The following is a 12,659-nucleotide window of genomic DNA, read 5'->3' as shown; positions in this document are numbered from 1 at the left end:
ACCCGCTTCACACGCCTGGGGGTGCCATGGCACAGCACGCCATTGCCTCTCGGGGTGCACTGAGGCCCTAGAACCAGCAGCCAGGCTCTTCACACGCCACGGCCTCTCGGGGTGAACGGGGTCCCAGGCAGGCGGCCGCCAGCATCGCATACCGTAGCCTCTCAGTGTGCACTGTGACCGGCTACTAGAAACACATTACCCCGTTCATTAGTCAAAATATAATTTTAAAAGCCACCCGGGATCTATTCGTCTAGGAACTGGACGCGCGTTTATCTGGGAAATCGGGATTTATGTCACAGGCACGACGAGGCGTCGGTGTCCAGCAGCAGGGATTTAGATCGATTCGTCCCCATTTTGGCCATATTCGTTTACTTTTCTCGTGAGGCACACCACATGACTCCCGCACCTGTCCCACGCCCTCCAGGGTCTGCCCAAACGCGAGTTGCGTGCGTGTGTTTGTGTGCGTGCGCCTATGTGTGAGTAAGCGCGTATGTGACACCCATCGTTTCACACCTTGGGCGGAGGGACGCGCAAAGGAACGCAAGTCCCTGAAAAAGACGTAAAATTGTCCATATTCCCCTCTGTCTGGAGGCACTTGTGTATGGTCGGTGGCGCACAAACGAACTCTATTAAATACGTATTAAAAATGCCATAAATGCCGCGCGTCACACCGCACAAAGCGTCGAAATTGGAAATTCCCAGTGCACCACTATATCTAACACAAAACTCAGAGCATCGAACCCAGTCTGTGCTGCTATGAAGAGGGCCGCAACTGGCGCCAAATCGCTGTTCACGCACTTTGCGCACATAATATATATATACATTTCACATTTCGTTTGTTGACAGAGCGCCCGCTTGCCATCTTGCAATCACACCAGGACGTATCGCAGCAGGCGAGCCACAAAGAAACACACCGACACTGACATGATATACTGGAAGGCCAGGAATACCATGTGGGTTAATCGCACCCCATAACGCAGGATGGAGCATCTACCCATGTCTTGTATGGGCGCACCTTGGATGACCCGTGTCAGCCTGCCACCCCGCAGGGAGCGCCCTGAAGCCGTGCGGCTCACGTGCTGAGCTGTGCCAAGTGGCTGTCACGTTCTGTACTCTGTAAGGTAGCATGCACAGTTCAGGAGCGCGGCCTTGCAGTGAGCACAGAGGCAGGAGAATCCTGCATCTTACACCTGTGCCCCCGCCCCCCTCCCGGCAACGCGCTCCGGCGCTGACAACCGTTCCCCGCCAATTCTCCAGACGGCGCTCGCCCTCAGCCTCCTGCTGCACGCATGGCGTGGAGAGGATACACAGGGGTGTGTGCAGAGTGCCACGGGTACACAGAGCTGCACAAGAAGCCAACAGACCCTCCCCATCCCCCTAACGTATACCCAGCCGCCGCCATCACCTCTACTCCCTCCACCACCCCGCGCTACAACAGCTGCCATATCCTTCGCACACATATGTACCAGGTGCACAGGTGGAGGCGCCTCTCTCGCGCGCCCCCGCCCCTGAGGTCCAGTGGGCGGCCCCAGCACCCCCCCATCAGGACCCACACCCACACTGTGCAGGCTTCCTGGCTACCTTGCCTCATAAATCAGGGGGCAATATGTTGGAGGTTTGGGGGCGCACATATTTCCCGCCCTCCTCCTCCAAAAGATCAAGAAGGACCCCCCCCCCCCACCAATCGTGAAGAATCCAACTGCACTAGACTGATAGGACGGGTGGGTGGGGGCAGCCCGCGCCCCCACCCTCGACAGGTCCAGGATCTTTAGTAATGCCCCCACCACCACAACAATACCCCAATGTGCCCTGCTGCATGCATAATGGACCTCAGTGTAGCAGGCGAACATGCTTTTCGGGCTCCACTCCACCACCAGAGGTCTTGAGGGTGCCGCCGGGGTGTCCCCCCCCCCACCCCTACCCCCCGAGATACGGAGAGTACTGCCAGTGTGACCCACCAACCATCACCACAGTAACCCTCAACAGCACCACGGCCATACAAAGGCGCACAGACACTAGGAGTACCTCGTGGAGGGGGCCATAGCATCTCGCGTCCACCTAATGACTCACCCACCCCCCACCCAACTGCCCTCCACCCCTGCCTAACCGTCTCCAGATAATGGCTCCCTCCTGGAGCAGGTGCTCGGGGCGGAGGAGCTGTCTCCGCTCCGTCCCCTCGACCACAATGCAGACACATGCATCCGCTCCAGACCCCCGGCATCACTTCACCCGCTCCCCAAGTCCCAGCGGCCCATCCGCTATCAACAAAAATCGCTACAAATCACATCCTAAGCGAGGAGCAGCTGATGCCCTCCTCTCCTCCGCGGGATTTGTCCTTGCTGTGGTGAGAGGGCTGTACAGCTGCTTCTCACGTACAGGGGGTAGAAGAATCTGGTGGCACCCACCTCCCTTTTCCCACATCCCTGTGATGAGTGCGGAAAGGGTACAGTACCTGGGCGCGAGGGCGGTCAGCTGCCCTTCTTCCCTCCTGTGTTGCGCTGAAGGCCGAAGGGGAGGATGCTGGAGCAGTCACAGGGCCCGCAGCGACTGCTGATGTTGCTCCATCTCCTGCATCCCGTCACACTGAGGCTCAGCATCAGCACCAGAGCTTGGCCACTCCCCCGGCGGCCGCTGAGTGGCTGAGCACTGAAGGAGGCGGGCCGAGCTCTCTCAGGCTGGGACTCAGACTGGCCCAGGGCCCGGCGCCTCCCCTGAATTGGACCACTTCCAATGACAGGTCCGTGGACCGAGCCACCCCCAGCACACAGAAGGATGGAGGGTGTCTGTGAGATATTACAGCCCTGGAAACTAAGTTACTGACATGGAATCTGCATGGCAGAGGGGGCACCATCCCTCTGAGACCCCCCCTTGCAGGGATGACTGTATCGGGTTACTGCCTGAAGGGTACGACGAGGTTGGGGGCTTTCACCCTGACTGACGCGTTCTTTTCAAGTCCATTCGATCGAGGCTTTCTTACCTGTGGGGAGGTAGGTCAGTAACTATGGGCTGAAGGGCAACCGGGCCTTGCTCACACGGCCATATCTGCAAAGGGGATGCCCGGTGCGGGGATGACATCCAGGCTGTATTGGAATGGGGGATCTGATTTCTGCTTCCGGGCACCCGTGAACGCTGGAACGATAGAACTAACGAGTACAGAGCGCCTGCTAGACTGTAGACGGTATCAGACTAGGGCGGACGGTGTATTTTTTTTTTGGGGGGGGGGGGGGGGCGGACGGGGGGGGGGGGTGCATGCAGCGTACACTGAGTTGCGCGGAGTGTCCTGGGGTGCAGGCAGTGTTGGTTTGGAAGGATATGGAACTTGTAGGGGAATGCCAGTGTGTTGGTAATTCTAGAAAACATTTTTTATATATATATATATATATAAATATATATATATATATAAATATATATATATATATATATATATATATATATATATATATATATATATATATATATATATATATATATATATATATATATATATATATATATATATATATATATATATATATATATATATATATATATATAGCGCTTTATATTTCCGACTGGCCGTTCTGAAGCGCTTCGCCGAGCCCCCTTTCCACTGGTGGTTCCTGGGGTTCACGTACTGCTGTGGCGGGGTGGGCGCAGGTGAAGGCGCGCTGCGGGACTGCAGGCAGCGCTAGGACTGAGTGTGCGGGAACCGCGGGGCCGGCTGCCGGCGACTGTGGGAGGGTGTTGGAAGTGGGGCTCGGGGAACGGGTGTGTGTGCGAGCGGCTGAGGAGCGAGGCAATGGGGGGGGGGGGCTGCCGAAGACAGAGGCAGTGCGGCCCTGACAGGTCAGGGACTGGTGTCCGGGGTGGCATCGGTGAAGGGGTTGTTGTTACAATAGCTGGCCACTTTGGAACTGGAAGACCAGGTTCAAGTCCCGGCTTCGGCTCTATTATTATGTGATTCTGGGCACATCACTTCATCTCCCTGTGCGTTAAAAATGAATCTGACCCCCGTGTTATATAACTGGTGCACATGTAAACCCCTTCGATGCCGATGGGCCGTGTTCACGCCCTCTAAAATCTGCAAAAAGCTAGTGCTGGGTTGGAGGGGCAGGGGCGTGTGTATGAGGTTGTTATGGTGAAGTGTTAGAGTGGAGTGGCTGGGAAGGGTGAGCGGGATGGCGGGGTGTGTGGGGGGTTAGGTTAGTGCCGGATCGTAGAGGAAAAGAGGGATATAAGGTGAAGGATGGGATTAAGAGTTGTGTGTGTATGTATGGAGTGGCTGGGGTGAAGGTACTGTTGTGTTGGGAGAGGGGAAAGGGGAGCATAAGATGCTGCTGTGTTGCCTGCGGTGCTTGTATGGAGGGGCCTAGATACCTGAGTGGGTCTGCAGATAGTGAATGTAAATGTAAATGTAAATGTAAATGTACAGGAATTTATATAGCGCAAATCACCGAGCGGTTTCTAAGCGCTTGCTTAGGGAACCCGTCCTGGTATTCCCCTGTGAGATAACCCCGGCAGGGTATCCGCAAGGTGAAAGCCAGGCATCCCACCGCGAGGGGCCGTTGTGGAGATTAAGCAAGCTATTGCCCAGAGTCGCAGAGTGTGAACCCGTGAATCGAGTAGGCACCGGAGCGAGAATTGTCGAGTCCATGGACATTTTAGGACTCAAGACCCCGCCGAGCCGGGAATTGAACCCTGGTCCCGGGCTGACCTCTGCTTCCAGGTCTGCCTCCTCTAACCAGTGAGCCACACTTCTCTCCATAGTGCTCTGATGCAGGCCGGAAGTGGGGGCGGGTCAGGGGAGGTTAGCCAGTTACCCTTGCAGGTAAGTACTGTGCTGGAGCAGAGGACTGGCGGGTGCTTCTGAAGGGCATATTGTACTGGTATAGAGGGGACGAAGGAGTCCTGGCAGTCGTAGCCAGCTTCTTGCTGACATGTACACTCACTGACACACAGGGCCAGGCAGATGCAGCCTCGCCCTGGCCCAATACGGCAAGGTAGATTTAGTCTGTCACAGGCCAATGCGCACATCTAAATGGACTTTTGTGGTTCTTGCAGGATATCCTGTCTCTGTTGGCTTCCCTCAGTTAGTTTACCTTCTTGTGGTGCTCCTTGGGCCAGCAACACACTGGGCTTCTCTTTCTGGACAGTCTCTCCTCTTTCATCATCTAAGAAGGCTTCTAGGCATTAGGCAGAGACCCTCAGCTTCTCCAACAGATAGTGGACACACCAGGTCACCTCGGGAGACTGGATACCAGGCAACCACAGCTTGGCTACACAGCAGCTCTTGTAGTGCTCTTCCGAACACCTGCTTCATTGATCAAGAGGAACTGGAACAAGCAGGGGGTTCTGGTCCTATGTTTTTACAGTGGATCCATTGTTTCAAGCTTCAGGGCCAGTTTGGGGTGGACTCTTTTGAATGTCCTTCTTAGGCTCTTCTCCAGACAAATCCTTTGTGTAAAGTGATGCTTCTCAGAGTGGGCAGCTCCGGGAGTGTCTCCAAACTGGAACACCCACAACATGACCAATATGAAGTGTGAGGTTTCTACACCTGTCTATCATCAGCCTTTCTGAAGCATTTATTCAATTCAATTTCATTTTTATTACTTTGTTCGGTTAATCAGCAATAACCACAAAAGTACACAGCAAGAAAATTCATTTACAGAGAAGTATCGTACTTAAAATACATCATAAAGTGCCATTTTTGAACTTAAAAAACTTTTAAAATTCATACATACAAATTGATTTTCGTAATCTAAAAACATTTAAATTTTTTTTAGAAATAGATACAACAGTTAACAGTTAATACCGTGTCCAATCTCTGCATTTCTAAAAAGGCTGGGCGACATCGATTCACATTCATTTCCTTTAAAATTGGGATAATGAATTTCCTACGTGGTAATATATAAAATGTACAGAAAAATAAAATGTGGATATCAGATTGGGCTGAAAAGTCATCACATGGACACTTAATTAAATCGTGTGACCAGGTATTCACAGCAGGGAAACTAAGAACTCTAAAAACGATATTTAGCCAGAAACGTGTCAGGACAAACCTCTCATAGTTGGTCATATGTAAAGTTAAATATGGCTGTAGTTTGTCCTGAGTTAATATCAGTTGGTGTGAGCATACAGTCTTTTTCATTACTTCCTCACTAGCTCTTTTATCTTCGAGATACTCCATACATTGTTTTTCAATATCTTCCTCGGGATATTAGCCATTGTGAGAGGATAATCATAATAATTTCGGCAATCCATTTCAACAAAGAAATGTTTTATATAGGCAAGCCATTTGATCTTACTCGCATGTTCTAAATTTAAAACATCCAACAAAATAGTGCGATTCAATACACACTCATTTGTTGTCCAAACCCTGTGCCAGAGAAGTATAGGCTGGACTTTAATCTTGTATCTTCAATGTGTGGCTGGCCGAGTTCCGTGTGACAAATATAAGTCGAGACACTCTCAGGTACGGCTAAGATGTGTCTCAAGAACACATTTTCCACTATTTGGATGGATTTTATGTTGGCGTAACCCCAGAGTCCCGAGCCATAAAGAGCAACTGATATACAGGGCGCATTAATATTTTTTGAAATTTCCCTGATCGTCTTTTTCCCCATTTTTTTAATAACGTTTTTTAAAGCCATTATTGATTTAGAGAACATAAGGCTTCTTACTTTTACTGCACTTGCCCATGTACCAGACTCATGGAACAAGATGCCTAAATAAGAGAAGGTAGGGGTGGAATCCAAGGGACTATCATTTATATACATAGTTTTTCTCCGTCTACTACTACCTCTGCCACAGTTCATTGAGAATGTTTTTGTACAATTAATTTTTAGATCCAAATTTAACATAAAGGTGTTAAAAGATGTTATCAAGCCCTGTAGGGCAAGGGGGGTCCGTGCCATTATGACCGCATCGTCTGCGTACAAGAGTGCAGGGATTGATCTTTTATCTACCATGGGCATATCCCTGCACTCTTGGAGCAATATTCTTTCAAGGCCATTAATGTAAACTAAGAATAAAAAGGGGGCCAAAAGGCACCCCTGACGTACCCCACAACATATCCCAAAGGATCTAGTACATTCTCCATCCTTCCCATAGCGAACAGATGCTGTGGCACCTGAGTATAGTTCCCTTAAAAAACAAATGATAGTTTCTTCCACCCCCAAACTTTCTAAAATTGCCCAAAGTTTACTGTGAGAAACGCAATCGAATGCTGACGTTAAGTCAACAATTGTAAAATATATACGTTCCCCCTTTGCCCTGGTATATTTTTGGTGCAAAATAAATACATTTAGGCCCTGCTCTATTGTTCCTACCCCCTTCTGAAAACCATATTGCAAATAGCTAATTATCCCATTTTCTTCTGCCCAGCTTTGAAGTCTCCCTAGAATGACTCTCCCAAGGATTTTTACAGATGAATCTAGAAGGGAAATGGGTCGGTAGCATGCACAATTTTGCCTATCTCCCTTCTTAAATATCGGCACAATTACGGAAGTGAACCATGAAGCTTTTAGACCCCTCTCGAAGGTAGCATTAAAAACTTGTACTAAAATAGGCCCCCAAAGCTCAATATTATATTTAAACAAATCTGCCGGGATGCCATCAGGGCCTGCAGCTTTTCCACCCTGGGTTATTCTAAAACTCGCCATTACTTCTTTCAGGGTTAGATCCAGTTTCATATCCTTAACCCTTTCTTCCCCAGATGAATCAGGTAGCAATTGCTGTGCCCCTTGTATGGGACTATACAACTGGGAAAAATGGTTTACCCATTCGTCCTCAGTGATCGCTATTTCTATTCGTGCTTTTGTATCATCATAGAGAAAGGGAGCATTTACCGCTTTCCAGAAAGCGGATGGGTCTCTAGAAAGCGAGGCCTCACACAGGGATTCCCAGGCGTCCCTTTTTATTGCAGCTTTCCATTTTTTCAGTGCCTCGTTATAAGTTTTCCTCAACCCTCTAACCAGTAAGAGGTCACGGGGATTCCCATGTAGGGCATTCCTACGATCCGAAAGTGCCTTTGTGCATGTTGAGTCAAACCATCTCCTATTTGTTTTCCCCCGATTCTTTAATTCAACCCACAAGCTATCCTTAATATAGGATGCAATAAAGTTACAATGTTTGATTATGCACTGACTGTCTGTGTGCCCATCCAGACAGATCAGAAAACTTTCTAAGCATTTAATCACCAATTTATGTAAGAATTTGTCCGGGGCCAGTTTACTCCATTTAAGTGAGTAACCGTTTTGTCTTCCAAGTATCACATCTGGAACCAATTGCCTGATTGACCTCTCCCTATCTAGGTCCCGAAATGGGTTTTCGATCTCCATAGTTAACGGTCGGTGATTGCTCAACACAATATCAAGGGTTTTACATATTTTAATCTGTCGTCCATACCTAGTTGGAAATAAAATAAAATCAATGGTAGTGGACGCTCCTCTACCAATAAAAGTCGGGACAAAGGGAGATTCTGTTTGGCTAATTTCATTCGCATAGCCCAAATCACAGGAGAACAGTATTTCATTTAGCAAGTCCCCACATGTTGTATGCTCAAAATGTGTAAGGGTAGTATCATGGTCCAGCATAATACCACAAGTACCTTGTCGGCCCCATTTTCAGAGTGTACAATTAAAATCCCCCCTCAAATAATCAATACTTCTTTTATATTTGTGACCATTTCATGCTTTAAATCAACACCCAACATTTTTATAGTCGGAACAATGTCAATAATTGGGATGTTATTGTAAAAATTAATAATAATAACACAGGCGGCCTTATTAATACCTATCTTCACCAGCTGGTAGTAGCTATTATGGGATAATAATTGTACTTTCTCATATTTGAGCTGGTTGGACAGGTATATAGACAGACCTCCCTTAGCCCTGCCGTGTGGACCTCCCACTGCAGGTGTGAACAAGGTTTTATATCCACAAATATGTAAGGGCTCTGTTACCCATGTTTCTTGTAGTCCCAGAATATCATACCTATTTACAGTATTTTCCCATATAATATTATTTATTTTGGATTTTAAGCCTGCCACATTGCAGAAAATGAGGCGACATATATCCTTTTTGTCAATGGTACTATTAGGATTTCTGGCCTCAATACCTACAACGGGTAAACCAGCCCTCACCATATCATCTACTGCAACTATACATCTAGGTGTGCCACAATCTCCAGGCTCAAATGTTACGGTGTCAGAGATATGGTTGGTTAGTTCTCCCTCTTGCGGGGTACCTCTCTCTGGTGGGGCATATTCTACACAGTTTAAGTCAGTCATCCCCTCGCAAGGCATAAGTACTACCGTTTGCCCCCTATCTATCACACTTTCTTGTAGAATGGATTTTATGTTAGAGTTGGGGATATCACCAGTAAGTCAGTCGACCGCTTCTAGGTTTGAAAGTAGGTCAAACCGGTTAAATGTTGGAATATTATACCCGTTCAAACCAGGACCTACTGTTCTACCAGAATAAGTATTTCCTGCTTGCCGTCTTTCAAAGGTCATGAGTGGGGGTCTGGGATAAAAGTGGCCTAGATCCCACGTGACTATACCTCCATATCCCATTTGAGGCTGCCAGCTTTGGAGATAGGGAATCACAGGTTTGTCCCTAAAATTAACTATAACCAGATCCCCCTCTACATCCTTTGGCTTATGCCCTAACCACCCTACCCTTCTGACGTTTAGAATTTTCCCAGTCAATGTTAGGAGGAAGTGGTCTATTTTTACCTAGCCAAAAGATTACTTTGTTTTTTAAATCATGATACCCTTCAAATTTCCCATTTGCAAGTTCAGGCACCCCTGACAAGACACTTACGTAGGGTGCCACCTCTGGTGGTAAGTCGATACGAGGGTTAGATCTTTTTCGTCCACCCATGCTAGTGTCTTGCCTATCTGAACTTATCTGTTTAATAATCTGCCCTTCTTGAATTGTGGCAATATTTGATATGATAGATCTAGAGGTTAATGTTGAAGCCTGCACGTTAGATAATGGTACTGTCGGCGGGGCCGATTCACTTGGGATGGTAATTTTCACCGCCCCGTTTGTTTTACCCAGCTTAGTTTGAATAGAGTTCTGGGTTTGCGGATTATCCGCCAATTTCTTAATGAGTACAGCGTTTGACTTTATTACCTCCTCTATGGTCCCCACCTTCTCCCCTATTCTTTTAACTCTTTCGACTAGGGGTAGAACCAGAGATTTCACTAATAGTTCGATTTGAGCCAGTAGATCTGAGGGTAGAGTTTGTACAGGCCTTTGTGGTCCTAAGTAATCCTTCATATTTCTAGGGGCACATGTGCTGGCCTTAGGGGGACTTATATGCATTTTTGCTGATTTCGCTAATTTCCCCTATGCCTGACTCCCCCACGCTTCCTTTTAGAGGATGGGCCCTGTCCCAGCGCAATAGATTGCGAATTCTCTTTAGCTATTGGAATAGGTGATGGGCCTAAAAGGCTCTCCTCCGATATAATTTGCATACAGGGCTCAATACTTAGATTTTCCGTAATAGATTCACTGGTTGGGGTCCTATTAGATCTACAGTCCAACTCTGCCGGAGTGCCAGTAATGTTACTTGGGTCATTTACAATCCCCAATGTTGGTGGTGTTAGGGCTAGTTCAATTAATCCCAGGGAAGAGCGTTTATTACATATCGTTTCTAAAGATAAACGTCGCTCAGCCCGGACAATTTCACGTTCTATGGCTGTAGTTGCCCGCATTATGAAATGATCCAGAGTCCCCTTAAGTGTTCCCCCTGACGGAATTATAGTTTTTGGGACCCCTTTTGCGGCCATCTTATATGCAATATAAAAACGTTAGGCAAATTGACAATGGGTACAGACATACGCCACCTGTAAAGTAAGAGTCCCTGTATATAAGTCTATTCAATACACAATAGATCATATGTATAATAACCTTACCTATTACTTTCTTAGTCCAGGGCTTAGAGAGATGGCCCAGCCCAGCCTTGGCCAGTCCCGGACGGCCACAGACGGCCCGCCCTTTGCCCGGGCTTAGCCCGGCGCCACCCGTGCTCTATCACTTTTGAGCGTCTCTGGGTGCCAATCTGGCGGCAGCGGCCGCAAAGGATCCTGGGGATGGTAGTTTTCTCCCTCCACCCGGCGGCCGCAAGATGGTGTGCTGCGGCGGCGGGAGGGAGAACACAGGAGCCAGCGAGGGTCCGAGGGTGTGAGGATCAATAAGACCAAGGTTGGTGCGTCCCCTCTACAAGCAGAGTCAAAGTTTTAGATTCGCCCGCTCCTCCGAGGCCCTCGGCACTTTTGAGCGCCTACGGGCGCCAATCTGGCGGCATCGGCCGCAAAGGATCCTGGGGATGGTAGTTTTCTCCCTCCACCCAGCGGCCGCAAGATGGTGTGCTGCAGCGGCGGGAGGGAGAACACAGGAGCCAGCGAGGGTCCGAGGGTCTGAGGATCAATAAGACCAAGGTTGGTGTGTCCCCTCTACAAGCAGAGTCAAAGTTTTAGATTCGCCCGCTCCTCCGAGGCCCTCGTCACTTTTGAGCGCCTCCGGGCGCCAATCTGGCGGCAGCGGCCGCAAAAGATTCTGGGGATGGTAGTTTTCTCCCTCCACCCGGCGGCCGCAAGATGGTGTGCTGCGGCGGCAGGAGGGAGAACACAGGAGCCAGCGAGGGTCCGAGGGTCTGAGGATCAATAAGACCAAGGTTGGTGCGTCCCCTCTACAAGCAGAATAAAAGTTTTAGAGGATGGCAAGGGCAAGCTGAGTATCCCTATGGAAGATGACATTCAGAGCATAACCCATACTGAGAGCACAAATAATATCCACTCTGGTTGCTTTCAGGATGATACATAAGAGATGAAGGTGGAAAACCAGAGAGGGGGACGTGGCCCTGCCTGATTGCATAATTATGTCTTCAGAAGCATTTATTATGGTGGGACAAAAGGGCAGACCTGCCCTAGAAACATCCTACATATGCACAATAGAAACTACAGTCCTATGTAACACACCTACCAACGGCAGTGCTCAGGAACAACTAACCAGCAGCCTCTTGATAACAAAGACTTACTAGATTTTCTAAAGGAGACCTTGTCTAGACCCTCCTTACTTGAGTATCTGGGTTTCCACTCTCCAACAACAGGGATGCAGGCAATACACTTCCACTGCACAGGGAAGCTTTCCTCCACCCTCCATCTTACGCCATGGTCAACAAGGGGCATCCAAAATGGATCCCACTGTTTTTTGTACTAAGACTCATACACACAGAGATCTAATACTACAAACATTTGCTTAAAATCATACTACATATGCACTCAACAGTCACACAAGATCTCAACGCAAGGTTTTGGGTTTTCACATTACTACTGAGTTTAATATGAAAAGGGCCAATAGGCCACATATTCACCGGCAAAGATTAGAAGGTCTGTTCACATGTATGAGTTCATGCAGAACATATTCCTCAATGTGGTAAACCTAAGACGGCAACAGAAGTCCTCTGTCGACTCAAAGGGTATGCGTGGGGTGCCCTTCCGGGTCACTGGACAGGTACTAAGACTCGCATTGCCAGGGTCAATCCCAGACCTCTGCACACATGCTAAATTAGCATGATGCCAGGGCCAACAGTTAAAGTCAGGATGCCACATACACACGCATTGAGCACTCAGGGCTGGTATACTTACCTGTTTACCCTCCAGGGGCCAT

General features: G+C 48.5%; 1 protein-coding gene across 9 annotated transcripts in view; it reads right to left on the bottom strand.

Moving 5' to 3' along the window:
* Positions 1–2,585, bottom strand: part of NRXN2 (neurexin 2) — a 2,155,080-nt gene extending 2,152,495 nt beyond the window's left edge. For 7 of the 9 annotated variants that reach the window (XM_078660761.1, XM_078660766.1, XM_078660765.1 and 4 more), the window contains exon 1: positions 2,453–2,585. The gene's annotated coding sequence lies outside the window, so the exon portion shown is untranslated. The remainder of the gene's footprint in view (positions 1–2,452) is intronic. The other 2 variants (XM_078660763.1, XM_078660764.1) reach the window with 1 other exon arrangement.
* Positions 2,586–12,659: the final 10,074 nt, after the last annotated feature.

The sequence above is a fragment of the Lissotriton helveticus genome, chromosome 9, assembly GCF_964261635.1.
Source record: "Lissotriton helveticus chromosome 9, aLisHel1.1, whole genome shotgun sequence".
In the NCBI taxonomy this organism is placed as follows: Eukaryota; Metazoa; Chordata; class Amphibia; order Caudata; family Salamandridae; genus Lissotriton; species Lissotriton helveticus.
Note: the sequence above shows the minus strand (reverse complement) of the source record. Positions and strands in the feature narration are given on the sequence as shown.